This window comes from Malus sylvestris, chromosome 3 (assembly GCF_916048215.2).
Source record: "Malus sylvestris chromosome 3, drMalSylv7.2, whole genome shotgun sequence".
Classification (NCBI taxonomy): Eukaryota; Viridiplantae; Streptophyta; class Magnoliopsida; order Rosales; family Rosaceae; genus Malus; species Malus sylvestris.
Window position 1 is genome coordinate 24,941,349 of NC_062262.1, and position 13,533 is coordinate 24,954,881.

Here is a 13,533-nt window from a genome sequence, read left to right on the forward strand (position 1 = left end):
TGTACATGAATCGATTTCCAATTGCTTTTCAATAAATTATGAAGCGTAACACCCCAGATTAACCGTGATGCACTAATTAACCCTCAGATTTTCCTTTACTCATTGAATTGGATGAATGCATGCGACAACCCAAATCATTCTCCAAAGGTCCCATACATGAATGAATAATAGAGATACAATCAGAGATCATTACGTTCCATGAAAATCATAAGTGTTGACAAGACATTCGTAACTATGAATGCATGATATGTTTACCAAGAATTCAATTAACGTGATTATGACTAGCAACCTTCACTACTCATGAATATAAATTTGTAACAATTAGGTGAAACTCATTTATATTCTAGCATCAAATTCATGCATGAAAACTAAGTATGCATCCTTAATCAACATACAAGAATCAGTTTTGAAGAAAACAGTTAATTGAATTGCATTCACAACTTATCAAATCACAATTGGAAGAAATCAATTCATATCCCAAGGACGTTCATGGCTTCGAACTTCCCCCTAGCTAAGTAGGGGTTTAGCCACTCATAGTTACAGCAAAATAAGAGAATAATAAAATAGACATTGAAAGTAAGAACGAAGTACACCTAAAACACTCCAATCCTCAAGCTTGAAGCGTCAAAAGCCCTTCTTCTTCCCCACCTTGCTGCGGCATAAGTAACAATGGATGTTTATGGCTGAATGAAGGGGTAAGAGATGTGTAAAGGTTGAATGGGGCTGCGGCAAGGAAAAGAGAATGGTTGGAATTGTGTATGGGAGTGAATGGATGTGTAGAATGGTCAATAATTGATGCCCCTTCCTAATGAAATATACAACTATTTATAAGGAGAGGATGGATTAGGTGAGTTAGGTGAGTGCACATTCCATTCAATTTAGGTAGGTTAGGTGAGTGCACCAACAACTCAAATCTGGTAGGTTAAATGAGTTCACCAACCATTCTTGCAACTTGCACTCCAGATTTGTAGCATGTTTCTAGCCTCATTTAAGCACCAAAAATGTCCATCCAACTTGCTCCCCATGCATGCACTCCAATTCAATCCAAAACTGCACCAAAAGGCACCAAAATGCCCTTTCTTGCCACTTTAGCCTACAAACACATGAAAATGGCTTGAAATACTAAATCAACTAAGAAATAACAACATAAATGCACAAGAACAAGCTAACTAAGTCACATAAATATGCTCCTATCAAATTTCCCCACACTTAGCTTTTGCTAGTCCTCGAGCAAAACAAAACAAAACATAACCTAAACCTTCCAACATTTGCCTCAGGGATTTCCAATGAACATGACATGCCAAAGATCACTACTCACATGAATTTTAGCAATCCTTACTCTCGAGCATACACTTAATCATAGTCACCATTCACTAGCTTGCATTTAATCAATTAAAACAACATTTTGAATGTAGTAACATGCCTTAGAGAATTCCCTCAATTCCTTACCAGATTCTCTCTTATTTTCACACAAGATTTTCTGACTACACTCCCTACAGTAGATATATGTGAGAAGATTAATATAAACATGAAAACTAGTACTCACATATGTTTATAACTAAGAAAGCAATTTCTGGAATTATTAATGCATGTATATATATGATCTCATGGATGGAAAGCCACTACTTAGAATCGAGAACCAGGAATTCCATATGCTCATACCAATTTCAAACTCCACAAATTGAAACACATAACACCCAAGATTGAAGTCAAAGGGTTGTAATGAGGCTAAGGTAATGGTTAACAAGGAAAGGTAAGGGTAGACAAACGTTCTTAAAGCAATAATGAGCAAAGTAGTGAAATTGACACTTAGAATTCACTTTTGAATGCAAAAATCCACTTTAAACACAAAGGAAAAGTTCACAAAACACTCAGGATCAGATTCAATCTTTTGGACCCTTTTTTTAACAATCAACACTTGTGAGTTCATTCTCACTTATTTTCAACTTGTTTCTTTCTTTTCTACACATATTTTTTTCTTTTCTTTCTTTTGTTGGAAATAACCTTCCCTCACACTTGTTTTCTGCATAATGTTGATCAAATTGAATTCCTTCTAAGTCATGCTCCATTATACTTCAAGAACAAGGGTATGGATAGTCCTATTCTAGGCTCGGTAGGGATAATGTGTCTAACAAAGAAAATAGGCTAAATAAGGCTCAAAAGGGTTAAACCTACAAAATAAATGCATGGGATGAAGGCTTTTTGGCTCTAATGGTAAATACTAAACAACTTCATCTTGTTATGTGTTATGCATTCAATTTCAAGCTTTGAATGGAACGGGCATGAGTTCTAGTATTTGGAACTATAATGATGAAAACGCATTCTAAATAGCAACCAAGCAAAGAATAATGAGATCATGCAATGACTTAGAAAACAAGAATGCACAGATTAATAACTCTCCAAATAACGTTTAGGCTCAAGTCTCACAGGTTTGTAGCGTTAGTTTGAGTTCCTTCCTTCAAGCATGTTACAAAAACTAATTTTTTTTTTTTTTAATGATTACATGTGAATTCGTAAACATCAACTATAACCAAGTATTAACCAAAGAGCATATCAAGCTTCCACCTATGTTTATAACTTTCTTTAACAGTCAGGTACTTAAAAACCAAATTCTCATCATTGTGTTGGAAGGTACCCTAAGACACAAACACACAAAAAACGACTCTTTTAGGTTTGATTTTCATCAAATTTTCGAATTTCTTTTCAAAACACACTAAAACGGCTCAAAATGTACTAAAAACACTTAAAACAGTGAGAAACAATTCTAGTTATGCTAGGTGGTAAAATCCTACGAATTTGCAATAAAAACACTTGTTACCCCCCCCCCCCCCACACTTAACCCAAACATTGTCTTTAATGTTTCAAATATAGAATTACACTTAAACAGGCAAACAACACAACTAACAAACATGACAAGCATGGCAAAGTAAAAACAAGAAAGAGTAGAGTTTAGGAACGCAAATCTGGTTATGGAGTTCTGAGCAAGGAAAAGGAGAATTCCTTGGTGATGGTGATTTGATGGCATTGTACAGCGAGGCTTTGCTCTTTGGCGACTGATACGTCAATATGTTGTTGAAGCTTCTCGAGTTCTTGGATTCAACTCAGATTCCTTCTGCTGGGTTGATTGATTGTGCAGGCAGCATTCTTCTCTACTTGTTTCTTCTGCATGGCAGGCAGGCACGAGGTAGAGGTGATGGTCTGTTTCTTTGTTCAATTTGTTCAAGTGCCGACCGATTGCTTTCTTTCTCCTTGTCCCGTAGGCAAGAGCAAGGGTAAAGGAAAATGATGCCATGAGATATCTTTGCTTTTGACTCTGATGATATGAGGTACTTTTACTTTTGAAGAAGTATCTTTCCACAGGTTTATTCTTGAACTGGGCTGGGGAGCTTCTTAGCAAGGAAGAGGAGACTTGATCTTGAAGGAAATCAGACCATAAGCAGTCTGACATGGCAAGTGATCCTTAGTTTAGTTGAGGATGAATCAACACGTTGTCTCCACATGCTTCAAGCTATCATTTTCACTTGCCTTATTTGTTCTCCAGGCAGATGTGGTATCTTTTCTGGAAGGATAAGATGTTGAAGATGAATACTCGAGAGCAATGCTAGGTAAGCAATCAGGAAGGGGTTCCAGGCAGTCGGTTCCATATCAGAAGATTGATACCAAGTGATGGCTGATTGCTCTCTTTCTCCTTATCCCGTAGGTGAGAAAAGACAAGGAAAAAAACAAGTAGAAAGCATGATATGAGATACTCTTGCTTTCAACCTTCATGATATAAAATACTTTTGCTCTTGATGACTTGTTTGCAGAAGTACCCCAGGGGATGAGGAACACTAAGTAACTCGAGAAGCTTCTTTAGGAATGCATTTTCAGAGATGACGAAAGGTTGAGTAAGTCTGCCTTGTTATGGAGGGTGAAGGTTGACATTTATAGGAATTTCTTTATAACCGGTAGAGGTACTATTCTTTTACCGTTGGATGATTTAACAGTAAGATTCACATGCTTTCTACTTTGTCAGAAATCTTTGATAAAGTGGCCCATAATTTGCGCAAAGCTGAGGTTGCATGTGACAGGTGCTGACAAGTGGTTTCTAAGCAAGCCCAGCTTTTGAGAAAGCATGCGCCTCTTCGATTTCTAAGCAGACGCCTCTTCTTTCTGGAGCTCCGTCGAGTGCTGATATTTATAAAGGCATGCATTACGTTCCAAAGAACACTTGAATTTCCTCCTGTAGAAACTCCCTTCTTGCACTTCTGAGATCTTGATTTGTCCGACCTCTTCTTTTTCTTCAACACCTTCGAAAATGTCTTGCCCATCTGACCGTCCCTTCTTGCACTTCTGAGATCTTGATTTGTCCGACCTCTTCTTTTTCTTCAACACCTTCGAAAATGTCTTGCCCATCTGACCGTCGTCTTAACTTGAATGTCGGGGAAGATATTGACATGTCTTCTCCAGACAACATTTGGCATCTGTCATTCTTATCCCCCAATGGTCCTCTTACAGTTGGGGATTCTGTGATGAAAAACGATACAACAGCTTCGGTGGTGGCTAGAAATCTTCTCACTCCAAGAGACAATAGGATACTTTCCAGGCGATCCGACGAGCATGTTGCTCAGGACTCTCTAGCCTTCAACATCCGATATGCAGGCTCAGTATCAAACATGGGCCAACGTCTTCTTGCTTGATCTCGTCAGGTTGAGTCTTTGATGGCTGAGGTGGCTAGTCTTCGGTAAGAAATCAGAGGGCTTAGGCACGAGAATAAAGAGTTGCACATGCTCGCAACTAATTACTCAACGAGTATGAAAAGAAAGCTTGACCAGTTGCAGGAGTTTGAAGTTCGGATTCAGAGTGATCATTAAAGGTTTGTGGCGTTACTCCATAGGCAACTTCTGCCTTCGTCATCTGGCGTTTCACCAAGTGTTGAGGCTCTAGAAAATCAAACTCTGGTGCTTCATCTTTCTAGAGCTCCGTCGAATGCTGAGGCACCTCCTGACCAATGAAGGCTCCTTCTTGTTTGTTTACACATTTTTGTACTTTTCTACCTAATGTTCCTTTCCTACGAAAATCAGTGTAAAAATAGTTTGTTTACCTGAAAAAATTTTAAACATAAACCCACACATAAGCAACCAAACAAGCAACAAATAAACATGGAAAGATAAGGGCAGCAAGTAGAAAGGTTGAGAGAAAGCAAATCTGGATTTAAAGCCGATTCTAGGTGCTCTTTATTGGCAGGGGTTGCCTCCCGCGAAGCACTTGCTTTAACGTCGTACAGCCAGACGAATACCATCCTTCAAGCCTCCTTGGAGCCCACGACATGGAGAAGCAGTTCCTCCACCACATGCTCCTCAAACAGGTCGTAATAGGGTTTCAAACGATGCCGATTCACCTTGAATTCGTGGTCGGTTTTCAAGCTTTGGACTTGGACTGCACCATAAGGAAAAACATTAGTGACAATAAAAGGTCCAATCCACTTATAATGTAACTTACAGGGAAATAACCGAAGTCGAGAATCAAAGATGAGCACTTTCTGCCCCTTGGAGAATGTCTTTGTACGAAGCATCTTATCATGATACGCCTTGGTCTTGTCCTTGTAAATGCGAGCATTCTCGTAAGCCTCGGGCCTAATCTTCTCGAGTTCATTCGATTGGAGCTTTCTATGCATCCCAGCTGCATCTATATCCATGTTGAAGGTCTTCACACCCAATGTGCCTTGTGTTCTAACTCTACGGGCAAATGACATGGCTTACCATAGATGAGCCGAAAAGGTGACATGCCAAGGGAAGTTTTGTAGGCCGTACAATAAGCCCACAATGCATCATCCAAGCACAAGCTCCAATCCCTCCTTGTTGGTCCCACGGTTTTCTCTAAAATCTGTTTGATCTCCCTATTTGAAACCTCTACTTGCCCATTGGTTTGAGGATGATAAGGTGTTGAAACCTTATGCGTAACAGTGTACTTCTTAAGCAAAGCTTCAATGGTTCGATTACAAAAGTGGGAACCTCCATCACTGATGAGAACTCTAGGCATTCCAAACCTAGCAAAAATGTTAGTTTTCACAAAATCTGCAACCACCTTAGAATCGTTAATACGGGTGGCTTTTGCTTCCACCCATTTCGAAACATAATCAACAGCTAGCAAGATATAAGTGAAACCATAAGATGGAGGGAAATGACCCATGAAATCAATACCCCAAACATCAAAATTTTCAACAAATGACAGGGGTTGCTAGGGCATTTGATATTTGGCACCTATATTTCCCATTCTTTGGCAACGATCACAGGTTAGACAAAAAGTTCTAGCATCTTTAAACAAAGTGGGCCAATAAAATCTACATTCAATAACCTTTAGTGCCGTTCTTTAGGTGCCAAAATGTCCACCACAAGCATAAGTGTGACAAAACCTTAGAATCTAATGAAATTCACAATCATGCACACATCTACACAAAATCTGGTTAGAACAATATTTCCATAAATAGGGATCATCCCAAACATAAAATGGTGCATCTTTTCGAAGTTTATCACATTGGTACTTGGTGAGAGTGCTTGGAACTTGGTTAGTCACTAAGTAATTCACTAAATCGGCATACCAAGATTCACTTACCTCAATGGACAGCTGCTGCTCATCGAGAAAATTTTCTGGGATAGGCACGGCATGCTTATCATGGATTATTCGGCTTAGGTGGTTAGCCACCACATTCTCGCTTCCTTTCTTATCTTGGATTTTGATGTCAAACTCTTGAAGAAGAAGCATCCAACGAATAAGCCTAGGTTTTACTTCCTTCTTCGTTAGTAAGTACTTCAAAGTTGCATGATCAGAGTAAACAATCACTTTAGTGCCAATTAAATAAGACCGAAACTTATCTAAAGCAAAGACAACAGCAAGAAGTTCTTTTTTCGTTGTGGAGTAGTTCAATTGGGCATCATTGAGAGTTCGAGAGGCGTAGTATATGACATGCGGCTGCTTGTCTTTTCTTTGCCCCAAAACAGCGCCTAATGCATAGTCAGATGCATTGCACATAAGCTCGAAATGAAGGCTCCAATCGAGAGGAACAATGATAGGGGCTGAAGTTAGCTTCTCCTTGAGTTGCTTAAATGCTGATTCACACTCCTCATCAAACTTGAAGGGCACATCTTTTTGAAGCAATTGGCAAATGGAGTTGGAAATCTTGGAAAAATCCTTGATGAAACGCCTATAGAACCCTGCATGGCCAAGAAAAGAACGAACCTCTCTAACCGAAGTAGGAGAGGGTAAGTGACGTACAAGATCTATCTTTGATTTATCTACTTCAATTCCTTTATATGAAACAATATGGCCTAAAACTATACCTTGTTTAACCATAAAATGACATTTTTCCCAATTCAAAACAAGGTTAGTGTCAACACGTCGTTTCAAGATCAATGTCAGATTATCCAAACAATTATCAAAAGAATCCCCAAACACACTGAAATCATCCATAAATACCTCAATAATCTTCTCAACAAAATCAAAAAATATACTTACCATACACCTTTGGAAAGTGGCAGGTGCGTTGCATAGGCCGAATGGCATGCGACGATAAGCAAAAGTTCCAAATGGACACGTGAATGTGGTCTTCTCTTAGTCATCCAGGGCTATCACAATTTGATTATATCCAGAATATCCATTAAGAAAACAATAAAAAACATGATCGGCTAACCTTTCAAGCATTTGGTTGATGAATGGTAGAGGGAAATGATCTTTCCTTGTTGTGGCGTTAAGCCTCCTATAGTCGATGCAAACTTGCCATCCAGTTTGAACTCGTGTAGGCACAAGCTTGTTTTCTTCATTTTTCACAACAGTGACTCCAAACTTCTTGGGAACGACTTGAATCGGTGAAACCCATCGACTATCGGAAATAGGATAGATTACTCCACAATCTAGGAGCTTGATTATCTCCTTCTTCACAACTTCCATCATGGGAGGGTTAAGACGGCTTTGAGCCTCTCAAGATGGTTTAGCCCCATCCTCAAGAAGTATGTGGTGCATGCAAGTGGTAAGGCTAATGCCCCTAATATCGGCTAAGGTCCACCCTATGGCTGGTATTCCCGCAACACCCTTACAAGTTTCTCTTCCTCTTGCGCCGTGAGAATTGAAGAAACAATGATGGGCAAAGTCTCGTCATCTCCCAAAAACACATACTTTAAATGGTCCGGCAACGACTTAAGTTCGAGAGAAGGTGCCTGAATAACAGAAGGTAACAACTTAATAAAAACAGAACTTGAAATTGGGATTGGAACTTTACCATAATGTTGTGGTAGTGACTCAAGAGCAGCCACAACCTCTGTAACGTCTTCATTAAAGGGCACGGCAATGGTTTCCACAATCTGGCAGTGGGGGTGCAAAGCTCCAATGTCTTGGTTTCTGAGTTCTATGCCCTTCGTAATGGTTGTTTCAAAGGTATCCTTATTCAATTCCTCAAGATACTCCTACGCCAAAGAATCAATGATATCAATAAAAAAACAAGAGTGATCATCAAAGGGATATCTCATAGTTTCAGAAATATTAAAATCAATAACTTCCCCATCAAATTCCATCGTCAAAGTGCCCTTGAACATATCGCGGGCTGTCTTCATGAATAGCCTTCCAAGGACAATCGGCAAAGATGTGGAATGGGTTGAATCTTCCATGTCAAGAATGTAAAAATCAGCCAAGAAGATCAAATGGTTCACCTACACTAAAACATCCTCCAATACTCCTTTTGGATAAGCGTTAGAACGATCAGCTAATTGTATGATCACACCATCCTTTTTCAATTCACCCAAGTTCATAGATGCATAAATAGAATAAGGCATGACATTTATAGATGCACCTAAGTCGAGCATTGCATGTTCAAACCGATTAGTGCCAATTACACAAGGAATCGTAAAACTACTAAGGTCTTTGCATTTAGTGGGCAGTTTACGTTGCAAGACAGCTGAAACATTTTCACTTACCTTAACCACCTCTTTGTTCGAAATTCTTCTCTTGGTTGTGCACAGCTCCTTGAGAAATTTGGCATATTTCAGGACTTGTTTAATTGCCTCAAGGAATGGAATGTTTACTTGCACTTTCCAAAATGTTTCAAGAATGTCCTTCTCATTCTCATCCTTCTTCGATTGTATGAACCTACGAGGAAAAGGAACATGGGTCAGATTAGTATTAACTGAATTTGAACCCAACTTACCTTGTTTGGCCGAATTAGGAGTGATAGAGGCCTACGGCGAAAGGTGTTTTACTCTTGCCATGGGTGTTCTAATGCTTCCTTCCTTATTTTGCAGCTTTTCATCCTTTTTCCGGGCAAATTTGGGAATTTTGGACTCAATTCCAACTTCTTTTCCACTACACAAAGTGATGGCTTTGGTAGATTCAAATCCTCCCTTTGGATTCAAATTTGTTGAACTAGGTAACTTACCTTGTTCTCTACTGAATTGCCCCATGAATTCAGCCATCTGCCCTATTTGCTTCTTCAACTCATCCATCTCCTTGGCTTATGTTTGCATTCCCTACATCAATGTAGTTAGTAACTTAAATGTATTATCATCATTAATTAACATACCTGAGTTGGATTGGGCAGATTGTTGTTGGGGTTAAGTTGGTGCAAATGGTCTTGGATAGAAACCCAGAGGTTGCTGCCTAAATGCACTTTGTTGTTGGTTTAGTTAGGGCTCTTTCCACTTAAACTTTGGATGATCTCTCCAACCTGGATTGTATGTATTAGAGAAAGGATCACTCCTTGGTTGGTGTTGGCTCCCAAAATCCACGGCATTGGCAGATTCCCACATTTCATTCTTGATCAATTGAGCGTACTTATCTGTGAGATGTCCTTGCATTGAGCACACGCCACAAGCAGCTACACTTTGTACCTTTGGTCCTTCAACCACCTGTGAAAGAAGAGTAGTAAGATTAGCCATTTGATTTTGAAGTTCGGAAATAGCACTTACCTCATTCACTTGTTGCCGTGGGGTGTTACCTCATTCATTTGGTCATTTCCATATTGTTGTGCATTCAACGCTCGGTTTACTATTAAGATCTTGGCAGCCACCGGTGTTTTATCCACCAAAGCACCACCCACTGAGGCATCTAACATTTATCTTTTAATTGGGAGGAGTCCCTCATAAAAGTATTGAAGTAACAGCTCCTCCTTCATTTGATGTTGAGGGGAAGATGCAACTAGACCTTTAAAACGCTCATAATACGCCAGGAAAGATTCACCTTGGCTTTGTTAAATGCTACTGATTCTTTTCCTCAAAAGAATGACTCTCGAGGTTGGGAAAAACTTTTCTAAGAATGCTCGTTTCATGCTTTCCCAAGAGGTGACAGTTCCGGGTGCCAATTCGTATAGCCAATCTTTAGCCTTATCTATAAGAGAAAATGGAAAGGCCTTCATCTTCAGAATGCTTTCATCGACATTGATTGGTGTCATGCTCGAGCACACCACTTCAAACTCCTTCAAATGGTTGTTTGGATCTTCCATGGACAGCCCATGGTATTTGGGGATATGGTGCAACAAGCTTGACTTCAACTCGAACTCATCGGTCTTTCCTTGGGCAGCTATGGGGTATTGAAGTCAAAGTGGCATGGCATTGTCCAACCCTGAGGCTGAGAGTTCGTTGATTATACGATTGTCCGCTACCATGGCTTGTTCTTCTTCTTCTTCTTCAAATTCAGAACTTGAACTAGGTGAGTTAAATTCTGATTGCTTCTTCTTTCTTCTAAAAGTTCTTTCAAAATCGTCATCGAACTCCAAGATGTTTGCACTAATAGATTGAGAACTACGAGTCATAAATTAGTACCTGAAATGAAGAAACAAACACAATCAACAACTAGATATAAGGCATAGCAAGAACACACAAATACACGGACACAAAATAAAACACAAAGACACGAAATTAAACTAGGGATTAGATTGCTAATCCCCGGCAATGGCGCCAAAATTTGATGCGAAAATTAACTTAACACATAAATTAAACCCTCTTGTTGACAATTGTAGTATGGATAAGTAGGGATCGTTCTAAACCGGGGATTAGGAGGGATTGCTAATCTACTCTAAACTGACTTTAAAACACAAACTAAGCTTGAAAACTTAACTAGACTCAAAGAACTTAAAACAAACTGAAAAGACTCAAAACTAACTAGAATGACTCAAAACAGCTTAAAACAACTAAATATACTCAAACTAGACACTAGGAAGTGATTTGGATGAAAATTGAACTAAACTTGACTCAAAACACTTAAAATCACAAACTAAGACAGATTTTAACTATATTGACACTCTAAAGTAAATGGGGATTTGGTTTTGACGAATTTGAAACAAACAAACAAATTGTAAAACTAAACAAATTGTAAAACGAATTTTGGGAAATAAGATGGTTGATGGATTAGCTAGAGGTCCATTCTTCACACATGACACACTTGTACATGAATCGATTTCCAATTGCTTTTCAATAAATTATGAAGCGCAACACCCCAGATTAACCGTGATGCACTAATTAACCCTCAGATTTTCCTTTACTCATTGAATTGGATGAATGTATGTGACAACCCAAATCATTCTCCAAAGGTCCCCTACATGAATGAATAATAGAGATACAATCAGATATCATTACGTTCCATGAAAATCATAAGTGTTGACAAGACATTCGTAACTATGAATGCATGATACGTTTGCCAAGAATTCAATTAACGCGATTATGACTAGCAACATTCACTACTCATGAATATAAATTTGTAACGATTAGATGAAACTCATTTATATTCTAGCATCAAATTCATGCATGAAAACTAAGTATGCATCCTTAATCAACATACAAGAATCAGTTTTGAAGAAAAAAGTTAATTGAATTGCATTCACAACTTATCAAATCACAATTGGAAGAAATCAATTCATATCTCAAGGATGTTCATGGCTTCAAACTTCCCCCTAGCTAAGTAAGGGTTTAGCCACTCATAGTTACAGCAAAATAAGAGAATAATAAAGTAGACATTGAAAACAAGAACGAAGTACACCTTAAACGCTGCTTGAAGCGTCAAAAGCCCTTCTTCTTCCCCACCTTGTTGTGGCACAAGTGACTATGAATGTTTATGGCTGAATGAAGGGATAAGAGATGTGTAAAGGTTGAATGGGGCTGCGGCAAGGAAAGAAGAGTGGCTGGAATTGTGTATGGGAGTGAATGGATGTGTAGAATGGTGAATAATTGATGCCCCTTCCTAATGAAATGTACGACTATTTATAGGGAGAGGATGGATTAGGTGAGTTAGGTGAGTGCACATTCCATTCAATTTAGGTAGGTTAGGTGAGTGCACCAACAACTCAAATCTGGTAGGTTACATGAGTTCACCAACCATTCTTACAACTTGCACTCCAAATTTGTAGCATGTTTCTAGCCTCATTTAAGCACCAAAAACGTCCATCCAACTTGCTCCCCATGCATGCACTCCAATTCAATCCAAAACTGCACCAAAAGGCACCAAAATGCCTTTTCTTGCCACTTTAGGCTACAAACATACGAAAATGGCTTGAAATACTAAATTAACTAAGAAATAACAACATAAATGCACAAGAACAAGCTAACTAAGTCGCATAAATATGCTCCTATCACATATAAAGGCACTAACAGTATTATGATCCTGGACAGTGGTCACAGACCACATAATTTGCAACCCTAGTCTTCTTACACACTCATGGGCTGTTGAAAACCATACTATTGAACTGCTAAATGGTTCCATTGCCAAAGTCGCTCATGTTGGACAAGTTGTTTTCTCTCACAATCTTATCCTTGATGATGTCCTATATGTGCCGTTCTTTAGATTGAATTTAATCTCCATCAGTAAACTAGCCTATGATTCCTTATATGTCACAATTTTCTTAACCTGTTTTTTTGTCATCCAAGACCTTCGCTCGGGGAAGATGATTGGAACGAGAATTGAAATGGAGGGACTCTACTACCTTGACTCATCGAAGAAAGGAACATGCAATAGTATCCAAACCGTCTCACCAAAGCTTTGGCACAAGTGACTAGGACACCCATCTCATAAAGTATCTTCGTTATGTCCATTTTTAAGTAATAAGACTTGTGATTCAGACAAATGTTTTATTTGCCTATTGGCCAAACAAACAAGATCGCCCTTTCCATTGAGCTCTATTTCTACAAATCATGTTTTGAATTATTGCATATTGATATTTGGGGTGGTTGTTAGGTTGCTTTTCTTTTAGGTGGCAAATATTTCCGTACCATCGTAAATGATCATTCTAAAAGCACTTGGGTTTATTTGATGAAGCATAAATCCAACACAAAAGATATCTTAGTGAAATTCATTCAAATGGTTGAGACTCAATTCAATACCAAAGTTCAAATAATACGAAGTGACAATGGCCCTGAGTTCAAACTTGAGCAATTTTATGCTCTCAAAGGCATTATACATCAATCTAGTTGCATCAACACACCATAACAAAATGGTTTTGCTAAAGATAAACACCGGCACTTGCTCAATATTGCTCGGGCTTTGCTCTTTCAAACCTCTCTGCCAGGATGCAATTTTAGC

At 38.9% G+C, this 13,533-nt stretch overlaps 1 long non-coding RNA gene across 1 annotated transcript; it reads right to left on the bottom strand.

Annotated features, from left to right (window-relative positions):
* Window positions 1-261: 261 nt before the first annotated feature.
* Window positions 262-12,157, bottom strand: LOC126614434 (uncharacterized). The gene is made up of 2 exons (XR_007620389.1): window positions 12,042-12,157; window positions 262-648 (listed from the first exon to the last, which is right to left on the bottom strand). It is a non-coding gene; the product is annotated as an uncharacterized LOC126614434 (long non-coding RNA).
* Window positions 12,158-13,533: the final 1,376 nt, after the last annotated feature.